Genomic DNA, 18,350 nt, shown 5'->3' with positions numbered 1-18,350 from the left:
GTAGGCTAAGTAATGGCCCCTCACAGATGTCCACATCCTAATCTGTGAATATGCTACCTCACATGGTAAAAAAGGTTTTGCAGATGTGATTAAATTGAGGATCTTGAGATGAGAAGATTATTCTGGATTATCCAGGTGGCCCAATGTAATCACAAAGAAATCAGGATAATCAAAGTCAGAGAGAGAAGATTTGGTGATGGAAGCAGAGGTGAGAGTGATGCCATTGTGAGGAAGTGGCCACAAACCAAGGAATGCACATGGTCTCTAGAAGCTAAAAAAAAAAAAAAAAAAGCAAGTTAACAGATTCTTTCCAAGAGCCTCCAAAAGGAACACAGCCTTGTTAACACCTTGACTTTAGCCCAATGAGATTGATTTAGGACTTCTGACCTCCAAAACTGTAAGATAACACATTTGTGTTGTTTAAAACCACTAAATTGCGGTAATATGTTCCAGCAGTAATAGGAAACTAATTCATGTCACTATACAATAAGTCCTGAAATTGAGTAGACTGATTGCTTTCATTTTACTCTTTCTTTTCAAAATTGTTTTACCTATTCTAGTTTCTTTGCCTTTCCATACATATTTTAGATCAACGTTGTTTATATCTTCAAAAAGTTATTGCTGGGTAACCTGTATGTCAATTTGGGTAGAACTGACATCTTTACCATATTGAATCTTGCAATCTATAATAAATACAGTACATCTGTCCATTTATTTAGATCTTCATTTCATTTTTCAGCATTGTGTACTTATCAGTATGCATGTCCTATGCATGTTTTCTTAGGTTCACATGTAAGGTTTTTTTTTCCTTGAGCAATTGTAAATGGTATTGTATTTTAAATGTTGGTGTCTGTACTAGTATACATATAGTATATACTCCTAGTATATGCTATATATTCTGTTTGTTAATGGTGTTGTTGAATTCTTCTATAGTCCTGTTGATTTGCTGTCTAGTTCTTCTAACAATTCTATTTTTTTTTTTTTTTGAGACAGGGTCTAACTCTGTCACGCAGGCTGGAGTGCAGTGGCACAATCAGAGTTCACTGAAGCCTCGAACTCCTGGGCTCAGTGGATCCTCTCCCCTCAGCCTCCCAAGTAGCTGGGACTATAGGTGCATGCCTGGCTAATTTTCATTTTTTTGTAGAGATGGCATCTCACTTTGTTGCCCAGGCTGGTTTTGAACTCCCAACCTCAAGCAATTCTCCCACCTCGGCCTTTCAAAATGCTAGCATTACAGGCATGAGCCACCACACCCAGCCTCTTCTACCAGTGCTTGGGAGAGGGGTGTTGAAGTCTGTAACCGTAATTGTGTTTTGTTTGTTGATCCTTTAAGTTCTATCAGTTTTCGCTTCACGTATTTTGGGCTTTTCATTAGCGCGTGTAGTGCATATGGGATTGCTATTCTTCTTGGGGGAACCAGTCTTATTATCATTACATAATGTTCCTGAATAGCTCTCGTAATTTTCTTTGCTCTGAAGTGTACTTTGATATTAATATAGCAACTCTTGCTTTCCTGTGATTAACGTTTGCAGGATATAACTTTTACCACCCTTTTATTTCCACCCCACCCACATAGGTATATTTGAAGTGAGTTGTTTTTTAGATAGCATATTTTAAAATCGACTCTGCCAATCTCTGTCTTTTAATGGTTGTATTTAAACTCTTTAAATTTAATGTACTTATTAATATGTTAGGCCTGAAGTATGCCATTTAATTTTGGGGGCTTTTTTTTTTTTTTTGCTTGTGCTTTTTGTTGATCATATCCCTTTGTTTCCTTTTCCTGTCTTCCTGTGGGTTACTTGAATATTTCTTAGAAATTCATTTTTATGGCCGGGCGCGGTGGCTCAAGCCTGTAATCCCAGCACTTTGGGAGGCCGAGACGGGTGGATCACGAGGTCAGGAGATCGAGACCATCCTGGCTAACACGGTGAAACCCTGTCTCTACTAAGAAATACAAAAAACTAGCCGGGCGAGGTGGCGGGCGTCTGTAGTCCCAGCTACACGGGAGGCTGAGGCCGGAGAATGGCGTGAACCCGGGAGGCGGAGCTTGCAGTGAGCTGAGATCCGGCCACTGCACTCTAGCCTGGGCTACAGAGCGAGACTCCGTCTCAAAAAAAAAAAAAAAAAAAAAAAAAAAAAAAAGAAAGAAATTCATTTTTATTATTTATAGTGTTTTGTGACATGTCTCTTTGCATATATATTTTAGTGGTTGGTCTAGGTCCTGTGTCACATATATGTATAAAACATATCACAGTCTACTGATGTCGTTATTTTATCTGTCTGGGTGAAGTGTAGAAACTTTTCCTCCTTTAATGTGCCTTTATCCTTCCCTGTCTATAATACGATTGTCTTATGTATTTTATCTACATACATTTGGAACCACATCAGAGAGTGCAAGAACTTTTGTTTTGACTGTCAAATATAATTCAGAAAACTCAACAGAAGATTTTTTTCCTATGTTGAACATACATATTATGATTATGATTATTATTATTAAGACAGAATCTTGCTCTGTCACCCAGGCTGGAGTGCAATTGCGTGATCTTGGTTCACTGCAACCTCTGCCTCCTGGGTTCAAGCGATTCTCCTGTCTCAGTCTCCCAAGTAACTAGGATTGCAGGGGTGCATCACCACGCTCAGCTACTTTTTGTATTTTAGTAGAGATGGGGTTTCACCATGTTGACCAGGCTGGTCTCGAACTCCTGACCTCAGGTGATCCACCTGCCTTGGCCTCCCAGAGTCCTGGGATTACAGGCATGAGACACCACACTCGGCTAATTTTTTGTATTTTTAGTAGAGATGGGGTTTCACCGTGTTAGCCAGGATGGTCACGATCTCCTGACCTCGTGTTCCGTCCGCCTCAGCCTCCCAAAGTGTTGGGATTACAGGCATGAGCCACCGCGCCCAGCCACAAGGCAATTTTTTAAAAATCAAGTTTGCCATGCCATAGCCCTCCAAGATCTTTAACTGAGCTCTTACATGGAAACTCAACTGAAAAATGTATTAAAGCAAGTTCAGTTGTATATTTGCAAATACTCTTTTGTCATATGGTTCTCAAACCAGTATAAATTTTCTTTTTAATTTACTGTCTAAGGATTCCTTGTAGGAGATGATCAAAGAACAGCAGTAGTACAGGTCGGTCTGAACAGTCTGAATTAATTTTTTGTTGTGTTCAGAGCATTGAAATAAGTAAGTCTTAAGGATGCTGGTTCAGATTTGTGTGTGTGTTTGCTTGTTTTAAAGGCCCATCCTTCTGTCATGAGATTTGTGTGCTGAATTTTGTCTTTTTCTTTCTTACTGGCTTTGAGAGCTAACTTCTTGAGTGTGGCATGTGGTCACATTTCTATATGGAATTCCATTTAGATTGGATTACATTTATGCATCTTTCAGCTCTAGGAACCCAAGAAGAGCCTCATGTATTTCTTTTTTAAAAGTTTTAGTTTAGAGTCGGGGGGTACATGTGCATGTTTGTTACATGGGTATACTACGTACTGGTGGGGATTGGGCTTCCAGTGTTCCCATTACCCAAATAGTGAGCATTGTGCCTGATAGGTAATTTTTCAACCCATATCCCCCATCACTCTCCTTACCGTCTATTATTTCCATCTTTATGTTCATGTGTACCCATCGTTTAGCTCTCACTTATAACTGAGAACTGAGGTATTTGATTTTCTGTTTCTGAGTTAGTTCGCCTAGGACAATGGCCTCCAGCTCCATCCATGTTGCTGCAAAAGACACGATTTCATTCTTTTTTATGGCTGCAAAGAAGAAATTTTGTGTTTACATGTATTATTTTTGCTTACTGTATTCTTTGTTCCTTCTTGATATTTCATGTTTCCTTCTTTTGTCATTTCCTTTCTGTTTAGAGAACATCTATTCGCCATTCTTTTAGGGCACGTCAGCTAGAACAAATTCTCTTAGCTTCCCCACATCTGAAAATGTCTTTAAAAAATCTTTTTAGAGATGGGGTCTCGCTCTGTATTTTTTTTTTTTTTTTTTTGAGACGGAGTCTGGCTCTGTCGCCCAGGCTGGAGTGCTGTGGCCGGATCTCAGCTCACTGCAAGCTCCGCCTCCCAGGTTTACGCCATTCTCCTGCCTCAGCCTCCGGAGTAGCTGGGACTACAGGAGCCCGCCACCTCGCCCGGCTAGTTTTTGTATTTTTTAGTAGAGACGGGGTTTCACCGTGTTAGCCAGGATGGTCTTGATCTCCCGACCTCGTGATCCGCCCGTCTCGGCCTCCCAAAGTGCTGGGATTACAAGCTTGAGCCACCGCGCCCGGCCTCGCTCTGTATTTTTAAGTTCTAATATTTCCATATGGTTCTACTCTGTTTTCTATTTTTTCTGAGATTTTTTTTATTTTTTCATTTGTTTCAAGCATGTTTATAACTGCCTGTCACCCAGGCTGGAGTGCAGCAGCACAGTCATAGCTCACTGCAGCCTTGAAATTCTGGCCTTAAGTGATCCTCACACCTCAGCCTCCAGAGTAGCAGGGACTACATGTGTGCACCACCATGCCCAGCTAATAAAAAAAAAAATTAAAGATGGAGTCTTGCTGTGTTTCCCAGGCTGGTCTTAAACTCCTGGCTTGAGCATTCCTCTTGCCTCAACCTCCCAAGTAGCTGAGATTACAGGAGCAAGCCACCATGTCCAGTTGAAAACTTGATTCCCCTTCATTCCTAAAGGATTTTTTTTTTTTTGTGCTGAGTGTAGGATTCACGGTTGACAATTCTTTTCTTTCAAAACAGGAAAAATATTGTTGCACTCTCTTCTGGTCTTTACAGTTTCTGATGAGAAACCATCAACTGCCATTTGAATTGTTTTTGCCCATCGGGGTATTATTTCTCTTTGGCTGCTTTCAAGATTTTTCATTTGTTTTTAGTTTTGGGGGGTCAATTATATGTCTTTGTGTGGATTTCATTTCAGTTTATCTTATTTGAGATTTGTTCATCTTGTTGATTTGATATGTAGGTTTATGTCTCTTGCCAAATTTGGAGAGTTTTCATCTTTCTTTGAGTATTTTTTTAGCCTTGCTCACTTTCTTTGTTCTTTCTGGGACTCTGATGACATAAATGCTAACTCTTTTGTTACGGGTCCATGAGTGCTTGAGTCTCTTTTTTTTCTTTTCAGTCTATTTTCTTTTTGTTGTTTTGAGTGGGTAATTTCTCTTGTTCTGTCTTTCAGTTAACAGATTCCTTCCTCTGTCCCCTCCATTCTGCTGTTGAACCCATCCCTTTTTATTTCAATTATTGTATTTTTAAGATCTAATATTTTCATATGGTTCTACTCTAAGTTTTCTATTGTTTTCTGAGATTTTCTATTTTGCCATTTGTTTCAAGTGTGTTTATAATTGCATAAAGAAACAGTTTTATTATAGCTGCTTTAAAATCTTTGTCAGGCCGGGCGCGGTGGCTCAAGCCTGTAATCCCAGCACTTCGGGAGGCCGAGACGGGCGGATCACGAGGTCAGGAGATCGAGACCATCCTGGCTAACACGGTGAAACCCCGTCTCTACTAAAAATTACAAAAAACTAGCCGGGCGAGGTGGCGGGTGCCTGTAGTCCCAGCTACTCGGGAGGCTGAGGCCGGAGAATGGCGTGAACCCGGGAGGCGGAGCTTGCAGTGAGCCGAGATCCGGCCACTGCACTCCAGCCTGGGTGACAGAGCAAGACTCCGTCTCAAAAAAAAAAAAAAAATCTTTGTCAGATAAATTCTTACATCCTTTTCGTTTTTTGTTTTTGTTTTTGTTTTTTTTTTGAGATGGAGTCTCTCTCTGTCCCCCAGGCTGGAGTGCAGTGGCGCGATCTCCGGCTCACTGCAAGCTCCGCCTTCCGGGTTCACGCCATTCTCCTGCCTCAGCCTCCTGAGTAGCTGGGACTACAGGCGCCCGCCACCGCGCCCGGCTAATTTTTTGTATTTTTAGTAGAGACGGGGTTTCACCGTGGTCTCGATCTCCTGACCTCGTGATCCGCCCGCCTCGACCTCCCAAAGTGCTGGGATTACAGGCGTGAGCCACCACGCCCGGCTTCTTACATCCTTTTCAGCTCAGTGTTGATGTTTTTGCTCATTCGGTTTGAGATTATCCTGGTTCTTGATCTGATGCATGATTTTTTTTTTATCAAAATCTGGAAATTTTCACATATTAGGAGACACTGTATCCCATTTAAGCCTATTTCAGCTGGCTTTCTCTGATACCCCTCTAGAAGGGGAAGGAGTAGGGCTCCCTCATTACTGTTAGGTAGAAGTAAAAGTCCAGGTTCCCCATTTGGCCTAGGTGACACCTGAAATTGGAGACTACTTGTTGCTCTGGGAAGTTCTGGCTCCCCACAATGGTATCCATTGACACCATGGGAGTAGGAGGAGGGATCATTACTGGCTACTGAAAGTCTGGATTTCCTACTTGGCTTCCTCTGACACCATCTAGGTGGAGATGTTGAGATATCTTATTACAGGCAGGTGAAAAGGTAAGTATAAACTTGCCTGTTGAACTTTACTGACATGGATAGGGTGGGTTGGCGGGAGGCGTCATCGTTTTTTTCTGTAGTGTTTGGCGAATGTGGAGCAGTTATTGTCTAAAAGTTTTCCGTTTGGCAAGGCTGCCTCTTTCCTGGTCCTTTGGCTAAAAAGAGCAGGCCTAAATGTTTAGACTGTTTCTTTCTGTACCTCTTGGTGTTTCTGGATTGCCAGCTTCTTCAGCTCCAAGTCTGGGATATGCGAGGCAAAAGGAAAATCTAGGTAAACCACCAGCTGTCATTCTTTGGTCCCAAAGTCCCTAGCTGGTCTGCTTTCTTCTGTTCACCTTTCGGAGTCTTCTTATATCTGTTTTATATGTAATATCCAGGTGTTTTACTTGTACTTGGTGGGAGGAATAAGTAAAAACACATTTACTACATCTTCCAAGAATCAGAAGTCTCCTACTTTATTTTTAACAGTGTTCCTGCTTATTTTTATCTATCTATCTATCTGTCTGTCTATCTATCTATCTATCCATCCATCTATCTATTGAATGCCATCTAAGGAAGATACACCTAACATACTTTTTCCCCTTTTGGAAGTGGAGATTAGCAATCATTGCATTTACTTTAAAACTGTGCTCAACACTAAAGCAGGTACTTTGATGATAATGATGTGCTTATCACTAAATTTAATTGCTAAGGTACAAACTGACTAATATTTCTGCTCTATATTCTCTCATACTGTAAGATGTGGTTGGAGAAACAATAGTTCAGCTCATGTTGCTAAATGGTATCTGCAAAATACTGGGTACATTGAACACATACCTGAAGCTCTTAATTTTGAAAAGAGAGTATAAAAAGTACACTGAAAACAATTTCTAGCTTTCATCAGATTGCACTGCTTATGTGTATACACTGCTTATGTGTATACTGTGTATACTTATGTGAACACCAAATGAGCAAAGCTAAAGTCTAAGAATCAGTGAATCAGTGAAAGCTTTGCTATAAGAAAATGATACCATTTATTTAATTGGAAAAAAAGAGACAGTCATATGTCTGGTATTTTTTTACTGGGCAGCAAGTTCAAATGTTAGACTGTCTTTGTGAAAACCAGACAGCTGGCAACCCTGGAACCTCACCAGGGAGAGCCAGACCCACTGGAGCAGGGCCGGCAATCTGGGAAGGTTCCAGGAAGTTAAATTCAATACACATTTATTGTGCAAAGATAGGACATCTGGACCAGTAGATAGCACATTGGTAAAGTCTAACAACAGGCAATAGGTAAATAAATAATTGGCATCAGCGACATCTAACTAGAAATTGTAGGTGGGTCCTCAGTAGCCTGGAAGAGCTCACTGATAGAAGCATTTGGCTATACCCAAAGCACTGGAATAGATAATGACTATTAGGAAATTAGTAGAAGAGACTGGTTCAAGCAGAGACAAACAACATTAGGAGAGGTATGGCAGGGCCCAGGCCCAGATGAGTCAGGGTTCTGAGATTACCAACTCTGGTATGCAAGGATAAAGGAGCAAAGGGAGCACCAAGTTAAAAGAAACAAGGCAAGGGTCCAGTAATCAAAATCTGAGTACGAACAAAACAAAACAAGAAAAAAAACAGACTCTTCCCTCTACTCAAGCTGTGTTACATGATTTTTGTATACAAACCCACTTAAACTTGTGCTGTGGCTGGATTAAGAAAAAATGTGGAAGGCTTCTGCACTCACTTTATCTCTGGAATTTCTTCATGTTTGATTCCATTCACCCAATTGTCCTTTGTTTATTACTTTCTGGTTGTTCTTTGTTTGTATTTACTTTGTTTTGTTTTACCCGATTCTGATTCCGGACTTTAGCTCTTGCACTAGTATAATTTATTAGAATGTTGCCCCTGTAACAGTACATACTGTCCTTTTGTTCATGGGATCCTCTAGGACACCTCGAAAGCCTGGATATGCTCTCTGGCTTTTCACACTATAGCCACAGAGAAATTGTGCTCTGTTATGGTTCCATTAGAGTCATCCACTTGGTCCTACACTTTGTCCAGCCCCCATCTGATAGGGGAGAGGGATCCAGTACACACTAACACCACAGTTGGCTTAATGTTGAGACTCTAGAGCTACCAGCCTAGGATTCCTTGTCTCCTTGACAAGGAATACCTTTGGTCCCTAGGACTGAGATGGGGTTGTCTGCAGGTAGGGTCTAAATGACCCAGTCAGGCAGGTCATTTCACTTACCTCCTATATTTAAAGCTCAATATCAAATTTAAATAAACATCTGTGGAAATAATAATTATTGTTGAATCACTCTTAAACATTTCTGACAGGATTCTATACTTCATAGAAAAACTATATATGATGATTACCCGATGATGATGATGATGATGATGACGACTAGAGATGGAGTTTCGCTCTTGTTGCCCAGGCTGGAGTGAAATGGCACAATCTCGGCTCACTGCAACCTCCGCCTCTCAGGTTCAAATGATTCTCCTGCCTCAGACTCCTGAGTAGCTGGGATTACAGGCACCCGCCACCATGCCCAGCTAATTTTTGTATTTTTAGTAGAGGTGGGGTTTTGCCATGGTGGCCAGGCTGATCTCAAACTCCTGACCTCAGGTGCTCCACCAGCCTTGACCTCTCAAAGTGCTGGGATTACAGGCATGAGCCAACACGCCCAGTCAATTACCAGATTATTAATGCAGTGTTACAAAACGTTTCTCATAGAATGCCCAAGACAGACATAAGACTGCATATGGGCTTTTGTCTTGGTATGTGCAAACACTGGTAGTAAATGTTGGATGAATGAAGAAGGATAGCAAAAATTGAAGGGTGAATGTTTATTAGGAACACCAAATGAGCAAAGCTAAAGTCTAAGAATCAGTGAATCAGTGAAAGGTAAATAATTAAAAGCCTGTGCTTTTAGATTCGCCTTCCTTGTCATGTTCTCTCAGCACCAAAGTGCCAGCCAGAATCTTGATTCAAGAAGCTATGCTTTATCTTGCCCACACACCCATATCTCAACTAGGGAGTCCCAAATAGCAACTCTCACTTACGAGACCTCACTGAAATTTTCTGAGATTGATTCATGCCTTAAAAGGAATGTTAAGCTCCAAATCGCAGACAAACTGGATCAGCATCAAGCTCTCATTTGTACCTTTTACCTGTTGCCAGGACCTCTTGCCTCTGTTCTGATCTTTGATCCCATAACTTCTAATCTGGTTTCTAATTCTCCTAACACACTCTTTGTCAGAGTTCCAAGTTCATTCTGTCTAGAGGTGTTCCAGAACTGCTCTCTGTTCTAACCTTATACATTCCTAAACTTTTGCTCTTGTCTGCGTATCTTATTCTGGCCACCTTCTTGCTCTGCCAACTTTGATATCTTGTCCTGATTCCAGACTTCCAACTTTGTCATAGCCATCTATTTCTGTGATCTTCACCAGATGTGACCTTCTTTTGTATCCAGCTTTCCTGGACTTTGTAGCCTTGGCTTTTGTTTTCCAGTCCCAGACACTCATCCTGGTCCTTGATATTGTCAGCATTTATGTTCTTAGTTTTGACACAGGGCCAATTGGATTTGGTTGTGCCATAGGTACATGGCATGTTTGGTACACTACTAAGCCCTTTCAGGATTCATATTGATGACTTTTCCTTCTGTTCCAGGGAGTCTCAGCTCACTCATACCTCACTGGTCCTTCCTGTGTCTGTACTCTTAGGGTATCCCTTGTTTCCAACTTTTCTAGATTGTTTCCTTCCAAAAAATATTGTGTAGCTTCATGTCCTAATTTCTCACCTATACATTTTTATTCAACTAGTTCATTTTAATAGTTACCTGACTATCCCTTTTCTCCCTGCAAATCTGTATGTAGTCTATATGGGGACCTGATCTGGAAAATGCTTTTACTTGAAAGAGGAACTTTAATTGGATGTAAGGGAATTGTTAGGTACTGAAGTAGGTAGTTGTGGAGAGGCTGAGATAAGGCTCAGCAGATGGCTGAGGCTTTAGGACCCCTATTCAGTCACAGTAGCATATCTACTTTCTAAAATATTAATTTAAAATTTTTAGGCTGAGCATAGTGGCTCATGCCTGTAATCCCGGCACTTTGGGAGGCCGAGGTGGGAGAATCACTTGAGGTCAGGAGTTCGAGACCAGCCCGGCCAACATGGTGAAAGCCCATCTCTACTAAAATACAAAAATTATCTGAGTGTGGTGGTGCATGCCTGTAATCCCAGCTACTCAGGAGGCTGAGGCAGGAGAATCACTTGAAACTGAGGCAGAGGATGCAGTGAGCCGAGATCGCGCCACCGCACTCTAGCCTGGACAAGAGTGAAACTCAGTCTAAAATTAAAAAAAAAAACAAAACCAAAAAACAAAAAACAAGATGTATTGTGGTAAAAGAATACATAACAAATTTTAGCACCTTAACCATTTTAAGGATAATTCACATTGTTGTACAACAGATATCCAGAACTTTTTCATCTTGCAAAACTGAAACTCTATATGTGTTAAACTGTAACTCCTCTTTTCCCCTTCCCCCAGCCCTGGGCAACCACCATTAGGAGTATACATACTTTTGAATTGAGTTGGCCTCTGTTCACAAAAGGCTCAGTTGGGATATTAAAGGAAGACCACACTGGTTTTTTTTTTTTTCAACCCAAAATGATAGATAGTGTTTATAGTAGAGATCAGGGACCTGCTCTACCAATTCCATTCCAACAGGCAGGAATGACCTAAGTAACCAGGCCAGTTGACACTAACTGAAATTTGATGAACTCTAGAGGCAATCAGAAGTGCTGTGGAAGACCACTTAAAAAAAAAAAAATGTGGCCGGGCGCGGTGGCTCAAGCCTGTAATCCCAGCACTTTGGGACGCCGAGACGGGCGGATCACGAGGTCAGGAGATCGAGACCATTCTGGCTAACATGGTGAAACCCCGTCTCTACTAAAAATACAAAAAACTAGCCGGGCGAGGTGGCGGGCGCCTGTAGTCCCAGCTACTCGGGAGGCTGAGGCAGGAGAATGGCGTAAACCCGGGAGGCGGAGCTTGCAGTGAGCTGAGATCCGGCCACTGCACTCCAGCCTGGGTGACAGAGCGAGACTCCGTCTCAAAAAAAAAAAAAAAAGTTACTTTGGGTCTTGCAAGTTCTATGATCTTTCTCTAAATTGTAATAATTCATGTAATTATCAACCCTGGTCTTCCTCTATTTATGTAGTTGGCATTTTCAGGACATAAATACAATAATAGGCTTGACGGTGCTGAGCACAGTTCAGTAAGAGAAAATAACACTATTAAGTCTATTCAGTGATGGGCATGAACTTGATACAGCCTTTCTATAGGAATTTTTCAGTTGAATTAAAAAGATAAATATCTCTTAATTAGTACATGAAACGCTTTCAGCATCAAGTAAAGAAGAAAATCCAAGAAGACCAAGGGAAAGTTTGCTTGCCCAGAGGGTTTGGCTTTTGAAGCATTAATCTCCTGAAGGAAGCTCTGAATCACCTACCTGTGTGTTTTACCATCTCAGAGGAATGTGAGCACACCTCTAGAACCAAGAAAAAGCTTTAGGTCCATAGGTTTCACTTGCTCATACTTGCCCTGTGGTAGGCTGAAAAAACATCCTCTGTCAGGTGTGTGTGTTTTGTATCTTTTAAAATAATATAGCTATGACTTGCCTATTATCCCAAGACAATTTTCAATGATAAACTTCCATATATGAATATTGTCCATATTAATTTTTCTACCAGCCCGCACATTCTTCAAGAGGCTCATTCTGACTTCATCCAAAGCAAAGGCACAAGTGCACTCCAATGTCTATTGTGTCTTCACCATGGAGTATTCAGAGACATGAAGACTGCCTCCCATGGCCTACACTTTGGGGCATAGGTGGCGTCAGGGCAGGGGTCATGCAGCAGAGCAGGAAGGTGAGGGATAAGATATTAAAAGTCAACAGAGAGAATGGGTTAGAAGACCAAGAAGTTAGACAAGGTGTGAGGGCTTTAGCCATTCTTGGGGGAGAAAGTGAGGAGGGGTCCTAAATCCAGAAAGATGGAATTTAAAGAGCAGTGACTATGGGAACTTCATGATCTTCTTGTGTCTCATTTTATTATCAGTAAAGTAAAATAATTAATCAATGTTGTAGGTTAAGTTGTGCCCCCTCCCAAAATAATATGTTGAAGTCCTAACTACTGGCACTTCAAAATGTGACCTTATATGGAAATAAAGTCATTGCAGATGTAATTAGTTAGGATGAGGTCATATTGGAGTAGAGTGGGCCCTTAATTCAGTATAACTGGTGTCTTTATTAGAAGAAAAGAGAAACACACAAAAAGAACTCCATGTAAAGCTAGACACAGAGATTGGAGTTATGCAGCTGCAAGCCAAGAAATGCTTGGTGTTACCAAGAGCTGGAAGAAGTAAGAAAAGATCTACCCCCAGAAGCTTCAAAAGGACTGTAGCCCTGGGCTGGCACCTTGATTTTGGCCTTCTAGCCTCCAGGACCATGAGAGAATAAATTTCTGTTGTTTCAAGCCATCACAGTTTGTGGTGTTTGGTTATGACAGCCCTAAGAAACTAACACAGTCAACATCTAAGTTTTCTTTCTGCACTAACACTTTCTGACCCTGATTTAGAAAAGAATTTCTGATGGATATTGTAGTTTAATTGTGCCAGGCATATTTAATATTCAGTGAAATATAGATGGCTATTCCAGGGAGCCCAATGAAATGTATATTGATCATAAGTTTTCTTTTCTTTTCTTTCTTTTCTTTTTGTTTTTTTGACAGTCTCGCTCTGTCAACCAGGCTGGAGTGCAGTGGCGTGATCTCAGCTCACTGCAACCTCCACCTCCCAGGTTCAAGCAATTCTCCGGCCTCAACCTCCCAAGCAGCTGGGACTCCAGGCGCGCACCACCACGCCCAGCTAATTTTTGTATTTTTAGTAGAGACAAGGTTTCACCATGTTCGTCAGGCTGGTCTCAAACTCCTGACCTCAAGTGATCTGCCCACCTCACCCTCCCAAAGTGCTGGGATTACAGGCGATTATAAATTTTCAAAGCTCATTTTGGAGAAAGCCACATCTTGCCTAAAAGGTGACATTTTATTTGGCTCCCTGTGGAAAAAGCAATGCTTCCAGTTGGAGATGTCATGCTGGAAGATAGCATGCTTGTTCTGGCTCCAAAAAATTAATGAGTTTTCAAAACGCCTATTGTAGTGGGAAAAAAAAGAGTAAAAGTCTGTATGACGTCTCAGGCTGAAGTAAAATAGGAAGCAAGAGTGAGAGATGCCTCAGTCTGCAGTCAGGAAAAGGAAATCAGAAGAGGTAAGGGAAGAATAGTCTTTTTATTTGAGTCATTAGGTAATTCCTCAAAAGATCAAATCAGGGTCCAGAGAAAGAAGGTACAGCATGTAATGTGTGCAGATAGAAACAGGGACAAAAGATAAGTTATGTTTTACTCTGGTTCATAATAGTAGATGATAATAATAACAGTTGTTGTGAGAGGCAATTTGCCATAGTTCCTGACCATCCCTGCATGCTTTTGTTGAGTATGCAAAGCCTTGCCTACTCTTTACCTGGGCCATTTCTTCTCTCCCCCTCTCCCCACCTGTTTCTCAAGTTTCCAAGGAAGGGCTATTTCTAAGACATTTGTTTGCAGTGTGCAACAGAGAGGAGACATGATCTTCAGGGACAAAGAGCAGGCTTGCTTACCGCCCATTGTAAAAGCTATAAATTCTCCAAGTTCAGTGTTCCTCCACTCTAATGCAAACCCACTGTGTACTCAGCATCTACCTGGGTTCCCAAGTGTCAACCCTGTGGAACTTGAGGGCAACGGGGAACCAATGCGAATATGTTGACGCTCATGTTACTTGCTGTGCTGTGAGTAAAATCCTTTACTCCTGAACGCTCGTGTCTTCTGCCATCATCCATTAAACTGTGGAAAGCTAATTTGTTAGCTTGCCAGTGGCATAAAGTCCCAGATCCTGACAACAGTAAGTTGTCATCATGTACTCTGATTAATAATAGTAATAGGTAATAATAATTTTTAAAACAGCAATTATTCTATTGAGGACTTACTGTGTGCCAGGCAGTGATTTATGCACATTACATAAATTGCCTCATGTCATACACAGGATAATTTCACTAAGAAGTTAGATGACTTTCCCAAGGTTACATACTCTCTCTCTCATTTATTTATTTAGAGATGGAGTCACACTCTGTCACCCAGGCTGGAGTGTAGCAGCATGATCTCGGCTCACTTCAACCTCCGCCTCCTGGGTTCAAGTGATTCTTCTGCCTCAGCCTCCCGAGTAGCTGGGACTGCAGGCGTGCACCACCACGCATGGTTAATTTTTGTATTTTTAGTAGAGATGAGGTTTCGCCATCTTGGCCAGGCTGGTCTTGAACTCCCGACCTCAGGTGATCCACCCACCTCAGCCTCCCAAAGTGTTGGGATTACAGGCATGACCCACCGCGCCGGCCGAAGGCCACATACTCTCAAGGTGTCCTGACCATTATCATTATTCTTTTTTCCTTGCCAACATCCTTTTTAATCCCCGAATTCTACCTTCTTCCTGTAATTCCTTGTTCACACAATCAAAATGATCATCATGTAAATGTAATGTAAAAATTACTGCCCCAGATAACTCTTTTGTGTATTTCCTTTCTTCTTCTCAGCACAGTTGTTAATAGCCCAGACCCTGGAGCCAGCCTTCACTCACTAGCTGGCTGACCTTGGGGCAAGTTATTTATTCTCTCTGTGTCTCAATTTCCTCATTTGTAAAATGAAGGATAATAACAGTACCTACCTTATAGGGTTCTTGTGAGGCTCAAGTGGGCCAATATATGTAAAGGTTTACAACAGTGTCAAACACATAGTAATAATTGAATAAGAATTAGCTACTCTTCTTCTCACTTTTTTGAAGGTAGAATAGTCCTGAATCATCTTTTCTACCATATAAATGCCTGATTGGTGGTGATGGTACCAATCACCTTCAACTTCATCATCATCATCTTCAACTGAGTGTGTACTATTTGCAAGGTAGGTATTGTGTTTACAACAGAATAATCTATTTCAGTCAGGTGCGTTGACTCATCCCTGTAATTCCAGCACTTTGGGAGGTCGAGGTGGGTGGATTGCGTGAGCTCAGGAGTTCGAGACCAGCCTGGGCAACATGGCGAAACCCTATCTCTATAAAAAATGCAAAAAAAAAAAAAAAAAGTAGCGAAGTGTGGTGGCACATGCCTGTAGTTCCAGCTACTCAGGTGACTGAGGCAGGAGGATCTCATGAGCTGAGGCAGGAGGATTGCTTGAGCTCAGGAGGTCGAGGCCGCAGTGAGCTGTGGTGGCGCCACTGCACTCCAGCCTGGCTAACAGAGTAAGACACTGTCTCAAAAACAAAAAGAAAAAAGAATAATGTTCTATTTTAATCAAATAATCCCTCTTACCAGGGACCTAACATTGCCAGATATAACAAGGAATGCACGTGGTGACTCACACCTGTAATCGCAGCACCTTGGGAGGCTGCAGCTGGTGAATCATCTGAGGTCAGGAGTTTGAGACCAGCCTGGCCAACATGGCGAAACCCTGTCTCTATTAAAAATACAAAAATTAGCCGGGTGTGGTGGCAGGCGCCTGTAATCCCAGCTACTCAGGAGGCTGAGGCAGGAGAATTGCTTGAACCTGGGAGGTGGAGTTTATAGTGAGCCAAGATTGCACCACTGCACTTCAGCCTGGATGACAAGAGCAAAACCCTGTCTCAAAACAAAACAAAACAAAAAACAAAACAAAAAAAACAAATAACAAGGAATGCAAGGCAAGTTTAAGGCACTGCCCTGGCTCTCAAGAAGCTTATAATCTCCCTGAAGAGATGAAATTAGCACACATGAAATCATAAATAATGATTGATATATATTGCTCATATAAACTTATATAAGTACAATATAAGTTCAGAGAAGGGTGACAGGAGTGTGGCTGAAGCAGGCAAATACACTTTCATATGGTAGAAGTTATGAATCACAATGAGTCTTAAAGTGTGGGCCACATTTACTTCAGCAGAGGGGGAAAAGTTGAAGATTCCACATTTGTTTAACACTTTCCAGCTTGTAGAATTCTTTATTTTTAAAATTTTTTTAGATGGAGTTTTGCTGTTGTTGCCTTGACTGGAGTGCAATGGCGCAATCTTGGCTCACTGCAACCTCCACCTCCTGGGCTCAAGCAATTCTCCTGCCTCAGCCTCCCAAGTAGCTGGGATTACAGGCATGCACCACCACGCCTGGCTAATTTTGTATTTTTAGTAGAGACGTGGTGTCTACATGTTGGTCAGGCTGGTCTCGAACTCCCCACCTCAGGTGATCCGCGTGTCTTGGCCTCCTAAAGTGCTGGGATTACAGGCATGAGCCACCATGCCCGGCAGCTTGTAGAATTCTTTTCCATATATTTATGTTATGTCAAGCCCTTAGGGTAGATAGAGAGGGCATTACTATTCTAGCCCATAGGTGGATTCTGATGTACAGAATGGTTAAGTAACTTGCCCAAGGTCTACAACTCTGACTCTGGCAAAGCCTCTGCCTGGAAGGAGCCTGCACCTGTTAATCATGACTCTGATACAGATATAAAATAAACATGTGTTAAAGATTTTAATTAACTTATTATTAATGAGAGAGCTTGTAAGATGTTATAACCAGTTCAAAGGAGTAGTCAAAGGTACACATATTTATATGGGATAATGTTGAAGTGAATTTACAAATGGATGGGAAACTGGCTTTTTCCGTGGTGGGGAGAGGAAAGTCAGTTAACTGAACCCACACACCAGACAGAGTTTGTATGCATGTATATGGACAAGAATTATTTTACATTACTATCAGTTAACTACAACTTACAGAGTTTTAAAATAACTCAAAGAAAATAAAAGACTGGAATTGGATAACCCAGAAGAATCTGTTCTAAATAATGCATAGTTTCCATTGGGGACACTCAGTAATCTTTTTTGCTTTTTCCAAATTTCCCTATACACTTCAGTTAGACATAAACAGAATACAAATAAGGTAACAGCAAGTAGTACATAATCCCAGGGCTGGAGGTGGGGGTTAGGAATACATGGCACCAAACTTTGTACTCCCAAGCTGGTCTGGAGCTTGTAAGGAACCTAGTTAAGTGTGAGGAAAGCAGTTTAATGTGACAAAGGGTCATTCAGAGAAAACTGCTCTAAGCCAGGCCAGTTTTGAGTTCAAGGAAGGTTCAAAGAAAGGTGAGATTTCCAAGTTGCTAAGTGGTAGATGGTGGTGGGTGCATTTTAGGCTGGCCAATTATATGCCACCCAGATTCAGATCACCATTTAATTAAATTTATTTATAGCACAGCTTTAAAAAAAAAAAAAGAAAAGAAAAAGAAAAAAAAGAAAGGCCAGGCGTGGTGGCTCACACCTGTAATTCCAGCACTTTGGGAGGCTGAGGCAGGCAGATCACCTGAGGTCAGGAGTTCGAGACCAGCCTGACCAACATAGAGAAACCCCATCTCTACTAAAAATACAAAATTAGCCGGACGTGGTGGTGCATACCTGTAATCCCAGCTACTCGGGAGACTGAGGCAGGAGAATTGCTTGAACCTGAGAGGTGGAGGTTGCAGTGAGCTGAGATCGTGCCACTGCACTCCAGCCTGGGCAACAAAAGTGAAACTCCATCTCAAAAAAAAAAAAAAAAAAGAAAGTAGTAATTAATTTTATGAGATTAACATGGATACATTTTCCTTACTGCCAGAAACTGTAAGTACTAGGTAAGCATAGAAGATGTTTTATTGAGGTCTTAATTAATGGTTTGTACAAACATACACTCATGAAAATTGAATTCATATCCATATATATGAATAGGTAGCTCATCTTTTTAAAGATAATTTTGTACTTATATAAGGTGAT

Source organism: Theropithecus gelada, chromosome X (assembly GCF_003255815.1).
Source record: "Theropithecus gelada isolate Dixy chromosome X, Tgel_1.0, whole genome shotgun sequence".
In the NCBI taxonomy this organism is placed as follows: Eukaryota; Metazoa; Chordata; class Mammalia; order Primates; family Cercopithecidae; genus Theropithecus; species Theropithecus gelada.
The sequence above is the reverse complement of the archived record's forward strand: the minus strand, read 5'-3'. Positions refer to the sequence as shown.